We start from the raw sequence: 20,737 nt of genomic DNA, 5'->3' as shown, positions 1-20,737 counted from the left end.
GTCATAGCCCACCAGCTTGGATGGAGCAAAGGGGTTGCTTAGGGGAAGAGCACAAGACAAGATGAGGGCATCAATGACCCAGTTATGATGATCTTTGAATGCTAGACTAGGCACTGTCACAAGCTTTATCTTTTTCATCCTCGCAAAAACCATGTGAGGTAGGCAATTCCTGTATCCCACTTTAAAGATGAGGACCTGGAAGCTCCAAGAGATTAAGTGACTTAAGAGCAAACAGCCAGTTAGTTGCAAAACTCTCTGTCATCAAGTCTTAATTGTCACATAGATAAAATAAACTCGTACTGTATTGCCAATACTTTATCCTAACCTATGATGCCTTGATGAGAAGAGGCTGGTGGTGACGTACCAGAGTTATTTTCAACCTCACCAACACACACATGCACACATACACACATATGTGGACACACACAGAGTTACTCTGAGATCAGCATAAACTCTGTGCAGTTTGAACTTCCATACATGTGTTGTAGGCATGATAGATGCCATTTTCACTGAATGTTGAAGGCAAATTGAATTTCCTTTTTGACATCTTGACATTTTTGATTGGATGTAGTTTACCAAGAAAAGGCCTTTCCATATGCCACAGGCTCTGAAAACATGACTACACAAGGTATAATAATGTAATGTTGCTGTTACAAGCTCCATTCAATTTACTTTGAAATGTCATTAAAAATTGCTTCTGTCAGAGTGTAGGCAATGGATCTGAGACAGGTTTCTAGGGGTGTTGCTGGAGTTGATGGGCAATTGTTGCCATAGGCCATGGATGAAAGCCAAGCAAGACAAAGAGCTCAGCACAGGGAGAGCCTTTGGACAGGAGGTAAATATGAGAATTTGGGGGAGCTAACAGGCACCCGAGTGGTGGGAAAGGAGCTCAAAAGGGTCCAAACTAACACAAATACTCCTTCCAGCCTCCACACCATGCTGTCACCTATCCTTAAGATGGATAAGACTCTCAAAGCAATGCCCACTCTCTACCCAACATCTCCATTTGGTAAACTGATATAGATCTAGGTGTGGTTGAAATGTTAACACTCTACATTTCCCTTAACCTAATTACAGTTACTGCATCACAATTTGGTTAAGGGTATCTTCTTTCAATCCGAATCAGTCTCTAGCCTAGAGGTGTGGACTCTTTGATTCACATTTCTATCATTTCATTCTCAGTGTCTATTTTTAGCTTTTTATCCAACACTTCTTGCAGAAAATGGGGCAGAATTCTCTACTGACTCTGTATCTTAATGGACTACTGGTTCTTGCTTTTTTAAGCCCATTTATTTATATTATATAATCATAGCTATAAGAATAAACCCTTGCTTCCAAGCACCAGTGGATTCGAGACAATAAGAAAGTGTACTAAATGTCGGTGCTTTTTAACAAATATTCAAAATGAGATTCAGCCCTGGAGTGCCACCTAAAGAAGGCTATCCTAGTCATGGAGTAGTATGGGAAGCCTACTCCTGTACTTGAAGCTCCCTCCAGCTCTCAAATTCTCTAAAGCAGGCCAGTTTCATCTGGGTTTGATAAGAGTGTTGCCTCAGTGTTTGTTTTCCTTGTTTTCTGCATTGGATTCTAGTGCAGAATGAGGCCCATTCCAGTCCTTGTCCCTAAGGAGAGCCTGTCCACTGGTGCATACAGGTATATTGTTGCTCTTTCTTAACTTCTGAGCATGTTCTTCCGTTGCCACACTCTGAATTTCTATTTTGTGCCACTTCCTCCTGTACAGATGACCCTTAGAGCAGTCTTCACACTGGATTAAAATGGCTTGTTTGCATGTCTGTTTTAAGAGACACTGAGGTACTTGAGAACAGGAACTGTATTAGAGTCTCCAGAGAAACAGAACCAACAAAATGTGTGTGTGTGTGTATATATATAATATATAAATATTATACACACATATATATATGTGTGTATAGTGATTCGTTTTAGGAACTGGCTCACACAATTGTAGAGGCTTAGTGAGTCCAGTATCTGATGGGGGAGGCTGGAAAGCTGGAGATTCAGAAAGAGTTGCAGCTCAAATCCAAAGGCCGTCTGCTGGCAGAACACCCTCTCACTAGAGAGGTCAGCCTTTTGTTCTAGTCAGGCTTTCAATTGATTGGATAGTGTTCACCCACATCATGGAGGACAATCTACTTTACTCAAAGTCCACTGATTTAAATGTAAGTCTCATCAAAAAACACTCTCAGAGAACCAGAATAATGTTTGACCAAACATCTGGGCACTGTGGTCCAGACAAATTGATGCATAAAATTAACTGTAACAGGGACTTTGTCTCAATTGTCTTTAACATCCTCAGCACCTAGCAAAGCCTTAATATACAGGGTGTTTGTTGAATGAAATGATGTCCAGTGAATGAATAGTGATGCAACCTTCTCAGCGACTTGAAACATCCAGTTCACTACAGCCCCAGACATTATCATTTTCTTTTGACTTAGTATAATTATTTTTTTAAAAAAACCCTTAAAGTGGTGGCAATGTTCTATTCAGAGATTGATAGATATTCTTAATCTTTAGGCAAAAATGTTAAGAACAAATCCTGCAAAGAGAAAAATAAACCTGTGTCCAGGGATGAGAAAGGGTATGCCATGCCTGTCCCTAAAGCTAAGACCATGTGACATTTGCTTTTGTAGCTGGTCTCCTTCACTGAGTCTCTGAGTGGGAATGGAACTGCATCCAGCAAGGGCTCTTGAGCCATCTGAATCACAGGTAGAGACTGTGATTGATGGAGTGTAGGATTTTGTCCAATAAATTCAGAGGCTACTTGCCCAATTCCCCATCTCTTGGTCTTGTATTTGACTCTTCAAATAGCCCCTGAAGCCAAGGTGAGTATGGAGGGGAGTTGGTAGTACCTAATTTATACTAATATTATACTTAAAAAGTAATAGAATGCCCTTTGAAAGGCCTCACTGTTTTAACAGAGAGACACTTGAGGGTAATCTATCTAATGAACAGTAGAGGTAATTTCCACTAGAGTTGCCTGGGGATTTTGTTTATGTGATTTATTGTGGTAGTTTTTTAAAGGTATTGGTGAATTGAGCTTCTATCTTCAGACTAATTTTTGTGGTTGAAATAGAGCCCCATAATTTTCAAGAAGGTAAAAGTGTCTATTATTAACTCATTCAAAACATATTTACTGAGGCTGGGTGCTAGGCCATGAAGATACCAAGATGAATAAGACCCAGTCCCTGTCTTCAAAGAGTCTCCTACAGGGAGGCAGCCATATATGGATGGTTTTAGTAACATTACTTGTAATAATGAAAAACTGGAAGTCTACCAAATACCTCCATCAAAGACAGAATAGAAAAAATAATCATTAAATAGGCCCACAGTTCCTAAACTCTGAAAGCCAAAAGTGATTTTATAACTCCTTTGGCAGCAAAGCCCAACATGAACTAACATAAGGTTATTTAGTGTCTTTATTATTCCATTTAGTGTGAATATTTTCTATATTTTAAGGAGAAATATTCATGTGTTTAATCAGAAAATGCTTCTCCAGACCCTACTGGGAGTGCCATGTTATTGATGGAATAAATATCCTATTACCTTTATGGAAACAAGCAAAAAAGTCTGTATCTGTAAACACATCTGGCCCCAGGAATTTGGACTAAAGACTTGAGGGCTATGGACAGGTACAGTGGCTCACGCCTATAGTCCCAGCACTTTGGGAGGCCGAGGTGGACAGATCACGAGGTCAGGAGATTGAGACCATCCTGGCCAACTTGGTGAAACCTCTTCTCTACTAACAATGCAAAAATTGGCTGGGCATGGTGGCATGTACCTGTAGTCCCAGCTACTCGGGAGGCTGAGGCAGGAACATCACTTGAACCCGGGAGGCAGAGGTTGCAGTAAGCCGAGATCATGCCACTGCACTCCAGCCTGGCAACAGGGCAAGACTCCATCTCAAAAAAAAAAAAAAAAAAAAAAAGACTTGAGGGCCTGTATAACCAAATGGTGGGATTCCACTAGCCAAGAAAATGAATGATTTACAATTACATATATCAATGTGAATGAATCTCAAAAGCAGGCTGAATGAAAGAAAGCAAGTCACAGGAAAAAACATTCAGCATGATACATGTTACATTAAGTTTAGATTCTACCAAACTTAGCATGATACTGCTTAGGAATGCATATGTTTTATCAGTAACTAAAAGTAAAGGAATCATAAAGACAGATTCTGAATGGTGGCTCCTCTTTGGGTGGGTAGGGGCCCAAGGTTTAAAGGTGATAGAGTGGGTGGCACTTTGGCAGTACACTGGCACAAATGCTTGCTAAAGCTTCTGCAGGTAGGGTTCCTACTTGTGGCCAGGAAGAGCCAGTGGGGTATGAGAAGGAGTTATGGGTTCTATAACCAGAAGGCTGCTGTAGATCTCCTACAATGACTTCTTTCCAAAGTTGGAATTTTGAAACTGTATCCAACAGGACTCCTGACTCAGTTTTCTAGGTTTTCCCTTCTCTTTGCCCTAGATTTAACTTCATATTCCCTGATTAGACTGAAGCAGAATTGGTTCAGATAGGAGCTGGCAAGAGATAGTGTTCTAAAAATAAAGGCTGCAGTTGTGTGGGGAGCTCTGATGAGAAAGGATGCAATTAATAATCTCCACTCAACAGGAAGCCGAGGTAGAAGTGATTCATCTCCAAGTTTGCAGTCCTGACTTTATGAGCAAGCATTTCAAACAATTTATGAAAATTGCTAATGAGAATGAAAACCAACTTGATATTCAGAACGATTAGCCTCACTAAAAACAAATCACATTTCTACTCACTGCCCCCCCTACCTCATCGTACTTATGCACACAGAAAGTTGCTTTATTGAATCTGACTGTGATGGGCAGAGCCTGGGGATGGACTTGCAGAACTCTGAGATAAATTTATATTTAGATTGCAATTCCATCAGCAGTACTTGGAGGAGATGCAGACATGATAGAGAACAGTGAATGATGAAAAAGAATATTTATTGCATAGTCCTGAATGTATCTTACTGCAGATTTTCATTCATTCATCCATCACTCATGTTTTCCATAGACAATGTTCCAGGCACTGTGTTAAGCACTAGGGGCTAAAAAATTGAATGTATTCCTTTCCGTTTAAAGAGCTCCCCATTAGACAGGAATACAAAGATGAGAACAGATGGTTTTAAGTCATGTAAAGCCAGCTTCCATTGTCAAGTAGGATCACCTATAGAATAACTCCAGGGCCACCAGTCATAAAACACAACATGATGCTGATCCCTGGAGATGTCTCTTAGGAGTACTGAGGATGGCACTGAAATTCAGGGAAGGGCTGGTGAGGACAATAAAGACCTTTAGAAGATGATAGTGACCTGGGTTTGGAGAATGAATAGATCTGACTGGGTAAAGGAGAAATGGGGGAGATATGCTTGCTGGTATAGTTTTGTTCCTCATAAAATAAGGTTTATTCCTCACCTAGAATCATTTATTCATGAAGATATCATATCTACTTCCTGTCAGTTCCCTTCATTCTTGAGAAAATTCAGGGGTTGAGAATCTGCAACTCCACTTCGGACAGGAGAAAATTCTGCAAGTTCCAACAGATAGCGCATATGTAACTATCCTAGGAGATCCGGAATTTGAAAGCCTATAAGGAAACAAATAAATTTAAAGAATAATAAAAATAGCTTCCATTACTTGAGAGCCAACTCTGCACCAGGCCCTGGACAGGGCACTTTATAAATAACATCTTAATGAATCTTTGAAAAACCCTAACTGAGGCCCAGAGAAATGAATTTACCTGCCCAAAGGTACAAACATAGTTGGTGGAGGACCAATATTTGTTTGATTCCAAAGCTTTGCTCTTCAGGAAATCAAGTGAATAAAGAAATAGCAAAGCTTCAAGAAATAATGCAAAGTTCTCCTTGTTCCAGACCTCTCCAATTGTAGTTTTGTAGGAGAATCTCATCCATCCTACTACCTCCCATGACTCAGTGAAGTACACACTTCTCTTTCCATAGATGAAATTGAAGTGCTAGTATTGAACTCAAGTGCTGCATATTTCTGAGAAGCATTTCTAGTACTTCCTTACAAGTACAAATCATCTGCATAAATTCCAAAGAAACCAGCCAACAACTCTAGCTTCAATAAAATAATAGTAAGTTCCAGTGTATGGTGGATTTCATTACTAGTGAGAATTATACATTTGGATAGCCCACATTCTCTAATACACAACAACAGAAGCCTAGAAATGACATTGTCCAACAATTCAAAGGAATAAATAAACAACATTGATTGAACCACAACACGCCCTGGCATAAACAAGAAAAATAAACACTTATTTTCTCTTTTAAAAATCCTCAGCCTTTGCTTCAGCAAACCATTTCTTTTTTTTTCTTTTATTTTTAATTGGCACAGGATAATTACACATATTTATGGGATACAGAGTGATATTTCAATAAATGTGTAATGACGAAATCAGGGTAAATAGCATATTTATCACATCAAACATTTATCATGTCTTTGTGTTGTGAACATTCAAAATCCTCTCTTCCAGCTTTTTGAAAGTATGCCCTAAATTGTTAACCATAGTCACCCTGTACTGTGCTGCAAAACACTAGAACTTATTTCTCCTATCTAGGTGTAATTGTTTAAGTGTTAAATATTCTTTATTTGATATTACAGGTAAACCACACAAAATGCCTTTCAATGAGTAAAAGAAACCATTTTAGATACAGGGAATTCTAATTAGACTGGCATAGTTAAGACCAAAAATGTAAAGCAGACATTGCTACCTCATCTTTAGCCCTTGCCTTTAAGAGGCAAACAAACACAAAGCACAGATGAATCTTGCTTGGTTTTGAGATAGTGAAGGAATTTCCCCAGTATTTAAATATATTCATATAACCAGTTACATAAATCCAAATATAAAACCAATTTCCAATAGATTTTTAAGATGGCATTCACCATCTTTGTGAACATTTGAACATTACCAGTGAAGTTCAATCCTCTCTTTAGAAGTGGAAAACCATGATAGCATTTACTGAATCAGAACTACTTTTACAATTTAAAAAGGCAAACATTCATTTAACCATAAGTCAGTTTTAGTTAAACCAGGACTGCTCATCAAAAAATATTCTGTCATTTATGATCTGAATTCTAGTTTATGAAATCTATTAACTTATAATATACATAAAAAAGTTATGAGACATTTCTGTTTTGTAATAAATAAGGCAGTGGCCAATTCTTACTCCTTAGTAGCTTTTTTGAGATAAGCTATCAAACCTTCCCTTTCTGCCTTTCTTCTTAATGCTGGTGAAGCTCATTTTTGTTCCAGGGATATACTTCTTGGGATTCTCCAAATACTCCATCAGTGAGTACATCCTCTCCCTAGGTGGTGCCTTTATTCTTATTGGCATCTGTGTAAGAGAATCCAGCATCCTGACCTGTCTTCTGCCCAAAGATACCACGAAGATTTGACCCAGTCTTGTGCTAGCCTCCCTTTTCCATGGTGTGGCACTGGACACACTTCTCAACAAAAGTCTTCTTGCCTTTCTCAATATCACCTATATTTAATTCTCTTTTTTGTCACTGGTGCTACAAAGGTTCCCATTTGGAAGCTGGACATCCCACTCTCTCTAGCTCTACTTTTTGTATCAATTAACCTACCTTTACTTATCCCTCTTCCCCCAACACTTCTTATGCTCTCACAACCACAATTCTACTCTTTACTTCTACAGGGTGTCTCTCCCTCTTTTTTTTTTTTTTTTTTTTTTTTTTTTTTTTGCTCCCACTGTATTAGTCCATTTTCACACTGCTATAAAGAACTTCCTGAAACTGGGTAATTTATAAAGGAAAGAGGTTTAATTGACTCACATGTCCACATGGCTGGGGAAGCCTCAGGAAACTTACAATCATGGCGGAAGGGGAAGGAGGAACCTTCTTCACAAGGCAGCAGGAGAGAGAGAGAGGGCGTGTGAAGGAAGAACTGTCAACCACTTATAAAACCATCAGATCTCATAAGAACTCACTCACTATCATGAGAACAGCAGGAGGGAAACTGCCCCCATGATCCAGTCACCTCACACTGGGTCCCTTCCTTGGCACATGGGGATCGTGGGGATTATACTTCAAGATGAGATTTGAGTGGGGACACAGCCAAACTCTATCACCCACATATGAAGGAGAAGATGCGGCATTTATCTTTCCGCACCTGATTTACTTCACTTAACATAATGTCCTTCCAGCACATTTGTGTTTAGCAAAGCAATTATCAGCTACAAACCTGAACAAAAAGAAGTCCTCTGCATTAGTCAAGATTCTCCAGAGAAACAGAACCAATAGGATGTGTACATAGAGAGATTCATTTTAAGGAATTGGCTCACATAATTGTGGGAACTGGCAGGTCTGATATCTCCAAGACAGGCCAGCAGGCTGGAGACTGAGGGAAGAGTTGATGTCATAATCTTGAATCTGAAGGCAATGTGGGGGCAGAATTTCTTCTGCCTTGTGGGACCTCTGTCTTCTCTTAAGGCCTGCAACTGATTAGATGAGGCCCACTCCCATTATGGAGGGTAATCTGTTATACTCACAGTCTACTGATTTAAATATTAATCACATCTAAAAAATACCTTCACAGCAACATCCAGATAGGTGTTTGACCAAACAACTGGATATGATAGCCTAGCCAAGTTGATACATGAAATTAACCATCACATTTTCCATTTTCCAAATCTCAGTAAATGGCAGTACCATGTACCCAAATGCCCAAGTAAAAAACATAGAATCTTCTAGATCCTTTCTCCTCCCTCATCCTGCATACCCAAGTACTGAAAATATGAATTCCCAAATATTTCTAGACTTCATTCCTTCCTTTTCTTCCCCATGCCTACTGACAAACCATTGTCTCTTACCTGAATTGTTAAAATAGCCCCCTAACAGTTCTTCCTGCCTCAAGTCTCACCCTCCTGTTAAATTTCAAAACCACTAAATTCATTTCTCTCTGAAAATGCTTCAGTTATCCTCCATTGTTTACTAAATAAAATTTAACTTCCATAAGGTATGGCCCACAAGGCTTTTCATGATCTTGCCCCTGATCACTTATCCAGCTTCATCTTTCACCACTGCATCTTATTTACCCCAAACCTAGACAGCTACTTGCAGGCTCCAAACGCCCTGTGACAATTCAAATGCTGCTCCCTCTACTAGTAATGTCTTGCTCATAAGGAAAATGTTCACTCTTCCATCATCACATTCCAAATTTTCCTTCTTCCCTGGCCTTGCCCACCTTCCACCCACACTTCCTACAATACAGACTTACATTCTCTTTTTTCTGAGTTTCTTTAGTATTTGGCTTACACTTCTATTGATCACATTTCATATGGACATTAAAATATATTTACATGGTTGTCATCACTATTAGTATATGATCTTGTTAAAGGATTATGTTTTTGTCTTTATTCATCTTTTTACCCTCAGTTCAAAAGACAAAGCCCAAGAGGGGCTTCAAGACAGCTGAATTGAGGCATATTGTACTCAGCCTGCTCAAAAAAACCAAAATAGTGAGTAGACAATCACACTTCAAATAGATTGTCCAAGAGAGAAAGCTGGAATTCAATCAAGACGTGACAGGAAATACCTAAAGTAAGGCAGAAAGGGAAGTGAGGTGGCCTGCTCAGGCGAGACTTGCTGGAAGCCTGGAGAGACTCCCCAGTATGGGGAAAGGGTAACTGACAGACCCCCGCAGTGGTCCACATTTCCACTGTGGACTACTGCAATCCTAGCCACAGGAGAACCCCTTAACCTTTGTGGGCCTGAAACTGACATAGAGAGCCGCCTGGGGAGCACACAAAGGCACTGCTCCAGAGTGGGAGCTCATGCTTGGCCCCCCACATACCCTGAGTCATAAACAGCTATAACATGGTGCCATTTTGAGAGCCCAACCACCAACAGACCACACACTGCCCTGAGGCTCAACAGCACCTGCATCACCACATTCCTGGAGCTCCACCGACATTCTCCACCTGCATCACTGCCATGGCTGGCTGCTGCCACCTGGGCCAAGGTGCAGGCCACAGGCAGTCACTCTACGGCCTCCAATAGTGGAGCCATCATACATTTTAGTGTACCCAGAGAGAGTCCCCCACCTGCCCAGCCTGGCTTTGCCCACATCCATCCACTCATGCCAGAGCATGTAGTCTAGGGAACTGGGGATCACCCAGCCCATCACCAATGGCACCTGAGCACTCCTGCTGGGGGCCTGAAGTTGGGTCCACCCACCCTGCTGCTACCACCACAGCTGGCACCTACTTGCATACACCACTTGCAGGCCTTCAGAGTGGCCTGTCCAGCCCATCACAGCCACTGCTATCACCAGCACACATCACTCGAGACACAGAGGGTTATCTTGCCACTGCTAGTGCCAACACTCACACCACACCTGTTGCCCAGGAGCCCAGGAACCCATCCACTCACCCAACTCACTGCTGACACTATCAGCATCTGAGCAAGCCACTTGGATGCCCAAGAATCAGCCCACTTAGACCTGCTAACACCAGTGCCAGCATATGCCGCTCAGGAGCCCAAGGACGAGAATGCTCAGCCTACTACTGCCACCACTGGGGCCCAAAGACTGGCCTTCCCATTGTTCCAGTCCTCAGCAAAACTTCATCACAGCCTCCACTAATAATCACACCCTAAGTTACCAAGGAAATCACAGATACCACTGACACTATTTACAGCTAAAGAAATCATACAAAGACTAGACTACTATGTGCATTCAGTATCAAAGCCAAAGCGCCCTATCTAAACAATACCATAGAAACATCTTCAGGAAAAAGTCTTCCCCTACAAAAGTAAATTCAAAAAATTGGAAGAAGCAACTGTTACACCAGATGTGCAGACATCAATGTAAAAACACAGGAAATATAAAAAAAATAAGAAAATATGACCCCTCCAAGGGAACACAATAATTCTCCAGCAACAGATACCAATGAAAAAGAAATTTACAAAATCCTAGAAAAATAATTCAAAACATTGTTTTTTTTAAATTTCAACATTTGGAAACTTCAACAATAGACTAGAACAAGAAGAAGAAAAGATCTCAGAACTTGAAAACAGGTCTTTTGCAGTAACACGGTCAGATAAAAATAAAGAAAAAAAATGATCAAAGCCTAAATAACATATGGGACACCATAACGTGACCAAATATTCGAATTTCTGGAGTCCCAGAAGGCACCTATCAATAATAACCTTAAATGCAAATGGATTAAACTTTTCACTTAAAAGACAGACTGGGTGAATGAATTTTGTTTAAAAAAATGGCCCAATGATTTACTGGCTACAAGAAACTCATCTCACTTGTAAAGACACATATAGACAAAGTGAAGAGATGGAAAAAGACATTCCATGCAAACGGATCAAAAGCAAGAGGGAGTAGCTATACTTATATCAGATAAAACAGACTTTAAGATAAAAACATGACAAAGAGACACAGAAGGTGATTATATAATAATAAAGGGATCAATTAAGGAAGATGATATAATAACTTTAAACATAGACTTATTTATAGACCCAGCATGGGAGCACCCATATGTATAAAGCAAATATTATTAGATTTAAAGGGAGAAATAGACTCTAATACAGTAACATTTCAAGACTTAACACTTCATTCTCAGCATTAAACAGATCATGTAGATAGAAATTTAACAAAGAAATATTGGTTACGTTATATTAAGCACAAGTAAAAAATAAAAATAAGAAGGAAACATTGGATTTAAACTGCACTTTAGAACAAATGGACCTAACAAACATATACAGAATATTTCATCTAACAGCTACAGAATACATTCTTCTCAACAGCACATGAAACATTCTCCATACGATAGGACACAAAATAAGTCTCAACATATTTTTAATATCAAAATCGTATCAAATACCTCCTCAGACCATAATAGATAAAACTAGAAATCATTAACAAGAGAAACTTTGGAAACTGTACACATACATGGAAATTGAACAACATGCTACTGAATGACCATTAGACCAAGGAAGAAATTAAAGAGTAAATCAAAAAATGTTTGAAAGAAATGAATATCAAAACATAACATACCAGAACCTGTAAGATATAGCAAAAACAGTGCTAAGGGAAATATTATAGCAATAAGGGCTTACATCAAAAAAGGAGAAAGATTTCAAGTAAACAATCTGGTGCACCTCAAGGAACTAGAAAAGTAAGAACAAACTAAGCCGAAAATTAGCAAAACAAAATAAATAGTGAAGATCAGAGTAGAACTAAACAAAACAGAGACTTTTAAAAAATTACAAATGATCAATTAAAAAAACTACAAAGGATCGATGAGATGAAAAATTGAAAAGATGAACAAAATTGATAAACCACTTGCTAGACTAATCAAGAAAAACAGAATAACTACATAAACAAAATCCGAAATGAAAAAGGAGACATTACAACTGATATCATAGAAATACGATAGTTCATCAGAAACTATTTTGAATAACTATACATTAACAAACAGGAAAACCAAGAATAAATGGAAAAAATTCCGTGCATACACAACCTACCAATATTGAATGAGGAAGAAACAGAAAACCTGAACAGACCAATAACAAGTAATGAGATTAAAGCAGTAATAAAAAGTCTCCAACAAAGAAAAGTCCAGGACCAGATGGCTTCACTACCAAATTCTACCACACTTTCAAGGAAGAACTAACACCAGTTCCCCTCAAACTATTCCAAAAAGTCTAAAAGGAGGGAATTCTAACTCATTCTACCAGCATTACCCTGATACCAAAACCAGACAAAGACACAAGAAAGAAAGAAAAAACTGCAGGCCAATCTTCCCGATGAATATAGATGTAAATATCTCAACAAAATACTAGTAAACTGAATTCAACAGCACATCAAAAAATAATATAAAGCAATCAAGAGGGATTTATCCCAAGGCTGCAGGGATGATTTAAAATATGCAAATCAATAAACATCATATATCACATGGACAGAGTGAAGAACAAAAACCATATGATCATCTCAACAGATGCAGAAAAAGCATTCGATAAAATTCAAAATTCCTTCATTCTTAAAAAAAAAAAAACAACTCTTAACAAACTAGGCATAGAAGGAATGTACCTCAACATAATAAAGGCCACACACAACAAAATCGCAGCTAACATCATATTGAATGGGGAAAAGCTAAAAGCCTCTAAGAACTGGAAAAAGATAAAAATGCCCACTTTCACCATTCCTATTCAAGTTAGTACTGAAGTCCTAGCCGGAGCAATCAAGCAAGAGAAAGAACTAAAATGTATCCAAATTGGAAAAGAGGAGGTCAAATTGTCCCTCTTTGCTGGTAATATGATCTTACATTTAGAAGAACCTAAAGACTTCACCAAAAAAAAGCTTTTTAAAATCTGATAAATTCAGTAAAGTTGCAGGATATGAAATCAACATAGAAAAATCGACATTTCTATACACCAATAATGAACTAGCTGAGAAAGAAATCAAGAAGGCAACCCCACTTACAATAGCTACAAAACAATTAAAATACCTAAGAATAAAGTTAACCAAGGAGGTGAAAGATCTCTACAAGACAAACTACAAATTGCTGATAAGAGAAATTGAAGAGGACACAAACAAATGGAAAGAAATCTCATGCTCAATGATCAGAATTAATATAGTTAAAGTGATGACCATTCTGCCCAAAGCAAACTACAGATTCAATGCCATCCCTATCAGAATACCAACATCATTTTTCAGAGACTTATTTTTAAAAATCCCAAATTCATGTGGAACCAAAAAAGAGTCCAAATGGCCAAAGCAATCTCGATCGAGGAGGAAGAACAAAGCTGGAGGTATCAAACTGCCTGACTTCAAAATATATTACAAGGCTATAGTAACCAAAACAGTGTGATATTGGTATAAAACAGAAACATAGAGCAGAATAGAGATTCTTGAAATAAATCTACATGTCTACATATTTACATGTTTACTTTGATTTTCAGCAAAGGCACCAAGAACACACATTGGGGAAAGAATACCCTCTTCAATAAATGGTGCTGGGAAAAATAAATATCCGTATGCAAAAGAATGAAACTAGATCCCTATCTCTTACCATATACAAAAATCAACACAAGAGGAATTAAAGACTTAAATGTAAGTCCCCAAATCATAAAACCACTAGAAGAAAACATAGGGAAAACACTTCAGGACATTGGTCTAGGTAAAGATTTATGGCTAAGACCTCAAAAGCACAGACAAAAACAAAAATAGACAAATGGGACAACATTAAACTACAAAGCTTCTGCACAGCAAAGGTAACAGCACAGTGAAGGGACAATCTGTTGAATGGGAGAAAATATTTGCAAACTATTCATTCATCAAGGAATTAATATCCAAAACATACAAAAAACTCAATTAAAAAATGAAATAATCCCATTTAGACATGAGCAAAGGACATGAATAGACATTTCTCAAAAGTAGACATACAAATGGCCAAGAGGTATATTAAAAAATGATTACCATTACTAATCATCAGGTAAATGCAAATCAAAACCACAGTGAGATACCATCTTACCCCAGTTAAAGTGGTTATTATTAAAAAAAAACGAGAAACAACAGACACTGGAAAGGATGCAGATAAAAGGGAACTTATACACTATTGTTGAGAATGCAAATTGGTATAGCCACTATGAAAAACAGTATGGAGATTTCTCAAACACTAAAAATGGAGCTACCATATGATCCAGTAATCCCACTACTAGGTATTTACCCAAAGGAAGATAAATCAGTACATCAAAGGGATACCTGTACTTACATGTTTATTGCAGCACTATTCACAATAGGAAAGATATGGAGTCCATCTACAGATGAATGGATAAAGAAAATGTGGCATTCATACACAATGGAATACTATTAAGCCACAGAAAAGGATGAAATCCTGTTAGTTGTGTAACATGGATGAAACTAGAAGTCATTATGTCAAATGAAATGAGTCAGGCGCAGAAACACAAACATGATATAGTCTCACTCATATGTGGGAGCTAAAAAGTTGATCTCATGGAGGTACAGAGTAAAATGATAGCAGAGGCTGGAAAGGACATGTGGGTGGGAGTGAGAGATGAAGAGAGGTTAGTTAATGGGTACAAACATACGGTTAGATAGAGATAGAAGATATACATTCATGGGGAAAAATCTAATCTGATTAAAAATGGGCAAAAGATGTGAATAGACATTTCTCAAAAGACATGCAAATGGCAAACAGGTATATGAAGAGGTGTTCAACATCACTGATCATCAGATAAATGCAATAACTATAATAAGATACTGTTTCACCCCAGTTAAAATGACTTATACCCAAAAGACAGGCAATAACAAATGCTGGTGAAGATGCAGAGGAAAGGGAACACTTGTACACAGCCAGTGGGGCTGTGAATTATTACAACTACCATAGAGAGCAGTTTAGAGGTTCCTCAAAACACTAAAAATAGAACTACAAATGATCCACAATCCCACTGCTAGGTATACATCCCAAAGAAAGGAAATCAGTGTATCAAAGAGAGATCTGCACACCCATGTTTGCTCCAGCACTATTCACAATGGCCAAGATTTGGAAGCAACCTAAGTGTCCATCAATAGACAAATATATAAAGAAAATGTGATAATCTACACAATGGAGTGTATTCAGCCATAAAAAGAATGAGATCCTGTCACTGGGAACAACACAGATAGAACTGGAGATCATTACATTAAGTGAAATAAGCCAGGCACAGAAACTTTGCAAGTTCTCACTTATTTGTGGGAGCTAAAAAAAATTAAAACAATTTAATTCATGGCAATAGAGAGTAGAATGATGGTTATTAGAGGCTGGGAAGGGTAGTGGTGGATGGGAGAAGTGGGGATGGTAAATGGATACAAATATATAGTTACATATAATGAATAAGATGTAGTATTTGATAGCACAACAGGGTAACTGCAGTGTAAAATAATTTGTTATATATTTTTAAATACCTAAAGAGTACAATTGGATTGTTTGTAACACAAAGGATAAATGTTTGAGGGGATGGATACCCCATTTACCCTGATGTGATTACTATGCATGGTATGCCTCTATCAAAATATCTCATGTACCCCATAAATATACACGTCTCTTATGTATCCACAAAAATTAAAAATTAAAGAATTTTAAGATATAAGTTCTAATGTTCAATAGCAGATTAGGGTGACTGTTATCAGCAACAATGTATTGCATGTTTCAAAGTAGCTTGATGAGAGGACTTGAAATATTCTCAACAAATAGAAATAATAAATGCTTAGAGTGATGAATAACCCCAATACCCTGAGTTGATTACACATTTTGTAACAAATACTCACATGTACACCATAAATGTGTATAATATTATATATCAATAAACACATCAAAGGGAAAACTTATAAGACAAAGTCCAGTATAGTGCTCATCACTTAGCAAACACCCAATAAAGGTTTGCAATGACCTTTTCACTTGTTTGTAAACATCTCCTTCTAGAACTAAGCTTCTTTTGGGGAATATCTGTTTGGTTTACCTTGTGCCTTGCAAAGTACTTGGCATATAAGAGACATCTAATAAAGATATTTCAAATGAACGAGCACTTCAGCCATTAAATTTGATCATCTCAACCTCACATATGCTCCCCATTTTTCTTATACTGAAATATTCAACTAGGTAGAATGGTTCTCCTTGGCATGGACTAGTCTTCTACTTTTTTGTGTTCTTTTTTCTACCTACCCCCACCCATCTTAGGGAGTAGCACGGTATCAGGTACATGCTAGGAATACAATTATTATTGTGGATGAAATGATGAACAGGTTATACACTTGTGCATTCTTTTCTCTGAATCAGGGCTTTCTCATGTCAAAACTTATCCCTGACCCTTGCATCATGAACTGTGGAAAACCAGGCTGAGAGAGTCTATCCAACTAGGTCAACTCTGCCCAGGAGAGATGAAATGACTGTCTCTTGTGATTAACCTATACACATCTCAAGAAGGCATGCACTCGTACTCTCCAGGAGGATTATATTTCATCTTGATGATCAGATGAAGGATGAGGACAGGAAGAGTCAGAGGGAGGAAAGCCACTGCTAAAGAAGAGATACATGTACCTTGGGGCTAAAATGAAGCCATAGCTAACCAGGGTGAATTAACGCAAAGGAAGTTGCAGCTTCATCTAGAGCCAAAAAGCAATAGCTCACCTTGAACCCAGAAACACTATTACATCTTGAGCAAACAGCACCAAGAAGGTGATAAGCCCTTTACATGGTCTTTTATCAGAGTTCTGGGTTTCCTGGCCCTATTTACAGCTAAAGTCCTGGACTCCCTCAGCTTATTCCCACCTTTGCTCCTTACTTCTCTATTCCTTCTGATTGTATCTTCTCTTTTGAGGTCCAAGGTCAACTCTCCAGACAAATATGACTTCTCCAATGTGATCCTCAGCCCCTCTCTTGGAAATGGTTTTATAGGATAAGCAGTGTAGCAGAATGGAAAGAGTAGGAGCTTTGGGGTAATCAGACGAGCACTTAAATTCCACTCACGAGCTGTCACCTTGTATAAGCATCTTAACCTCCAAAGCCTCTGTTTCTTAATGAGCTTAATAATATCTACCCCATAGGGTAGTTTTGTGTATCAAATGAGATTAAAAAAAGAGTAGTTGCTATAATCAGCATCATTAACCCTCTTTCTTTATTGGCATCTGTCCTGAGGTAAACACCTTTCCCATCTGGCTTCAGTCCTGGAGAGTCAACCCTACTTTTCCAGGTACCCCTGGTGAGGAATAAGTTCGACAGAAAAGTTCTTTGTTTGGGTTATTGTTGGTTCCTTAAAAACCACCTTGCTGTTCACAAGACAGCTTTTAAAACTTGAGCACTTACTATATACACACACCTCAGTGAACATGCCCATCTGCTGTTAAGGTTCTTGAACGTAAGATAAGGTGCTCTGCCCTAGAATGGTGGATGAGAAGGAAGTCCCCACCTTTCCAGACAAGGCTGAAAGCTTAGGAAAGTCACACGGATTGACAGAAATCCAATAGCTGCTGTCTCCCTCCTGTTTAAAGCACAGCCTGGAGAGTCTGACGCAGTTACCCAGGTTTCTGGTGCTAACTCACAGTCCCTGAGAAAATCAGCACCCTCGGGCACATTAATCATTCTCTTTCACAGAGATAAAATATTTTCTCTACTGATCCTGGACAGGGAGCTTGCCTAGAAATGATCTGCATTCTAAGGTGACTCCTTTTAATCTTCTTGTCTCATGGAAATGTCTTTCCATCCAGGGTTCTGCATGCATCCTGGCACTTCTCATAATTTACCATGTTACTATGGTATTCAGAGATCTCAGAAGTTATGTAATTTAACCCCAAATTTGTACATAGAAAGAAACTGAGGCTCAGAGAGGGGATAAGGCATGGCCAAGAGGCAGAGCAGTCAGAGCCAGACTCAAGTCCAGCTACTTGTCCAGCTACCTGTCCCACTAGACAAAGGGCAATCATGCATTGCCAGTACCGCCAATACGACACCTTAGAAACAAGCTGCTGTTCAGAAACTAGGTTTCAAGGATCTCTTTTTTTTTTTTTTGAGACGGGGTCTCGCTCTGTCACCCAAGCTGGAGTGCAGTGGTGCAATCTTGCCTCACTGCAAGCTCCGCCTCTCGGGCTTACACCATTCTCCTGCCTCAGCCTCCTGAGTGGCTGGGACTACATGCGCCCGCCACCATGCCCAGCTAATTTTTTGTATTTTTAATAGAGACGGGGTTTCACCATCTTAGCCAGGATGGTCTCAATCTCCTGACCTCGTGATCCACCCGCCTCAGCCTCCCAAAGTGCTGGAATTACAGGCGTGAGCCACCGCGCCCGGCCAAGGATCTCTTTCTTGTATGCTATGTCATCCTGAGCAGGTTACTTCTCCTCGCTCCTCAAAGGATGGTCCCCAGACCGGCAGCCTTGACAGCACCTAGGAGCTTGCTGGAACTGCAGAATCTCAAGCCCTACCCCAGACCTGCTTTTAACAAGACCCTCAGATTGTATAAGTTTGAGGAGCGCTGATTTAAATTATCTGAGCTTCTATTTCTTCATCTGTTAAAGGGGATAATAGCGTCTGCCTTACGAGTTTGTTCCCAAAAAATTGACAATAAGGTAAACTTGCAAGCAGTAAGATGCCTTTATTTGAAAGCTCAGAGAATTTTTTCAAGGAAGTTTAAAACTCAGACACATAGCAATAGTAAAGAAAATCTCTGTATACTTCTTCAATTTAATTCAAATATCTTATGACTTAGGATAATGATTAAAGCAGGAGCTAGAAACTAATTCAAATTACGAGGCAATATATAGTTGTTGGCTCTTGGATGAGACTGCCTGGGTTTGTGCTTTTTTTTTTTTTTTTTGACAGAGTCTTGCTCTGTCACCCAGGCTGGAGTACAGTGGCATGGTCTCGGCTCACTGCAACCTCCGCCTCCTGGGTTCAAGCAATTCTCCTGCTTCAGCCTCCCAAGTAGCTGGGATTACAGGCGTGTGTCACCACACCAGGCTAATTTTTGTATTTTTAGTAGAGACGAGGTTTCACCACATTGGCCAGGCTGGTCTTGAACCTCTGACCTCGTGATCCTCCCGCCTCAGCCTCCCAAAGTGCTGGGAGCACTTTGTCCAGCCTGTTCATTTACTAGAAAGGTAAGCTTGAACAAGCTTTTACCTTTACCAACCTCTGTTTCTACACCTGTAAATTGAAGCTAATAATGCATCATGTGGTAGTAATGCATCATCTCAGGGAGATAATCAGTAAAGTACTTAGCACAGGGCCTGGCACATAGTATATATTCCCACCATCATTATAATCTTCATCATCATCATTGACAATCATGTCGATGTCACTCAACAACTGCAAATTGGGAAGGTTTCCACATAGGGAATTTTGGGAAGGCTTCCTCATCAAGAAACCATTCCACTTGGGACATCTTCTTGATGACAGACAGGACAGGAACTTCTTCTAATGTGAATAATCAACTGCAGCCTTCATTTCCTTCGTGTGAAGACATGTTTATGAGTGGCAAGTAAATTCAGCTTTCTCCTATTTAAGCCAGACTTCTTTAACTCCTTACTAGTTCCCTTTAGCCTATTAAGTAAAATTTTATATTTGTCATAGGTTTTTGTAGGGAAGAGCTCAAGATACTCACACATAGCCTGACAAATGTCCCTTTCTCCTCCTCCAACTGCACACAAATAATGGTATTTCAGCAACTGAACAGCTATGTTCAGCTCACAATTACTAACTAGACTTTGACCAAGTTTTCATGCGATCTGAAATGTGAATTCTCCATGAGGGCTTTGCAGAATACTAGGATTCTAACTCCCTAACTTATCCCCCTGCCCCCAAAATTATACTAATTAAGCTGCCTCCATCTTTCATATCAGAAGAAGTTCCAGAAAAGGAGATTCAATTCAGCTCACATTTTAGTGTAAGCACTATATTAGCTCAGTGCAATCCTTAGGAATAAAGCCTAGAGACCTTTGATAACTAGTAAATGATATCTGAGTGACCTTGGTAACTTGCCCAAAGTCACACAATTGGTCAGAAAAGATGACACCTAGGTCTTAAAAAGTAGTAAAGTTGCAGAGTCCAGTGTCTCCCAATTCCAAACACCATGTTTGTTCTTCCCAGTGTTTAACCTAACCTCTCCTGCTTTGGTCTCAGCCTATCTATCCACTCTTTTTTTGCCACTGACGTAGAAATTTT

The 20,737-nt window shown here is 39.1% G+C and overlaps 1 pseudogene; it reads right to left on the bottom strand.

Annotated features, from left to right (window-relative positions):
- Nucleotides 1-7,099: 7,099 nt before the first annotated feature.
- LOC112135528 (cytochrome c-like) lies at nt 7,100-19,864 on the bottom strand (annotated as a pseudogene).
- Nucleotides 19,865-20,737: the final 873 nt, after the last annotated feature.

The sequence above is a fragment of the Pongo abelii genome, chromosome 9 (assembly GCF_028885655.2).
Source record: "Pongo abelii isolate AG06213 chromosome 9, NHGRI_mPonAbe1-v2.0_pri, whole genome shotgun sequence".
Taxonomy (NCBI): domain Eukaryota; kingdom Metazoa; phylum Chordata; class Mammalia; order Primates; family Hominidae; genus Pongo; species Pongo abelii.
Note: the sequence above shows the minus strand (reverse complement) of the source record. Positions and strands in the feature narration are given on the sequence as shown.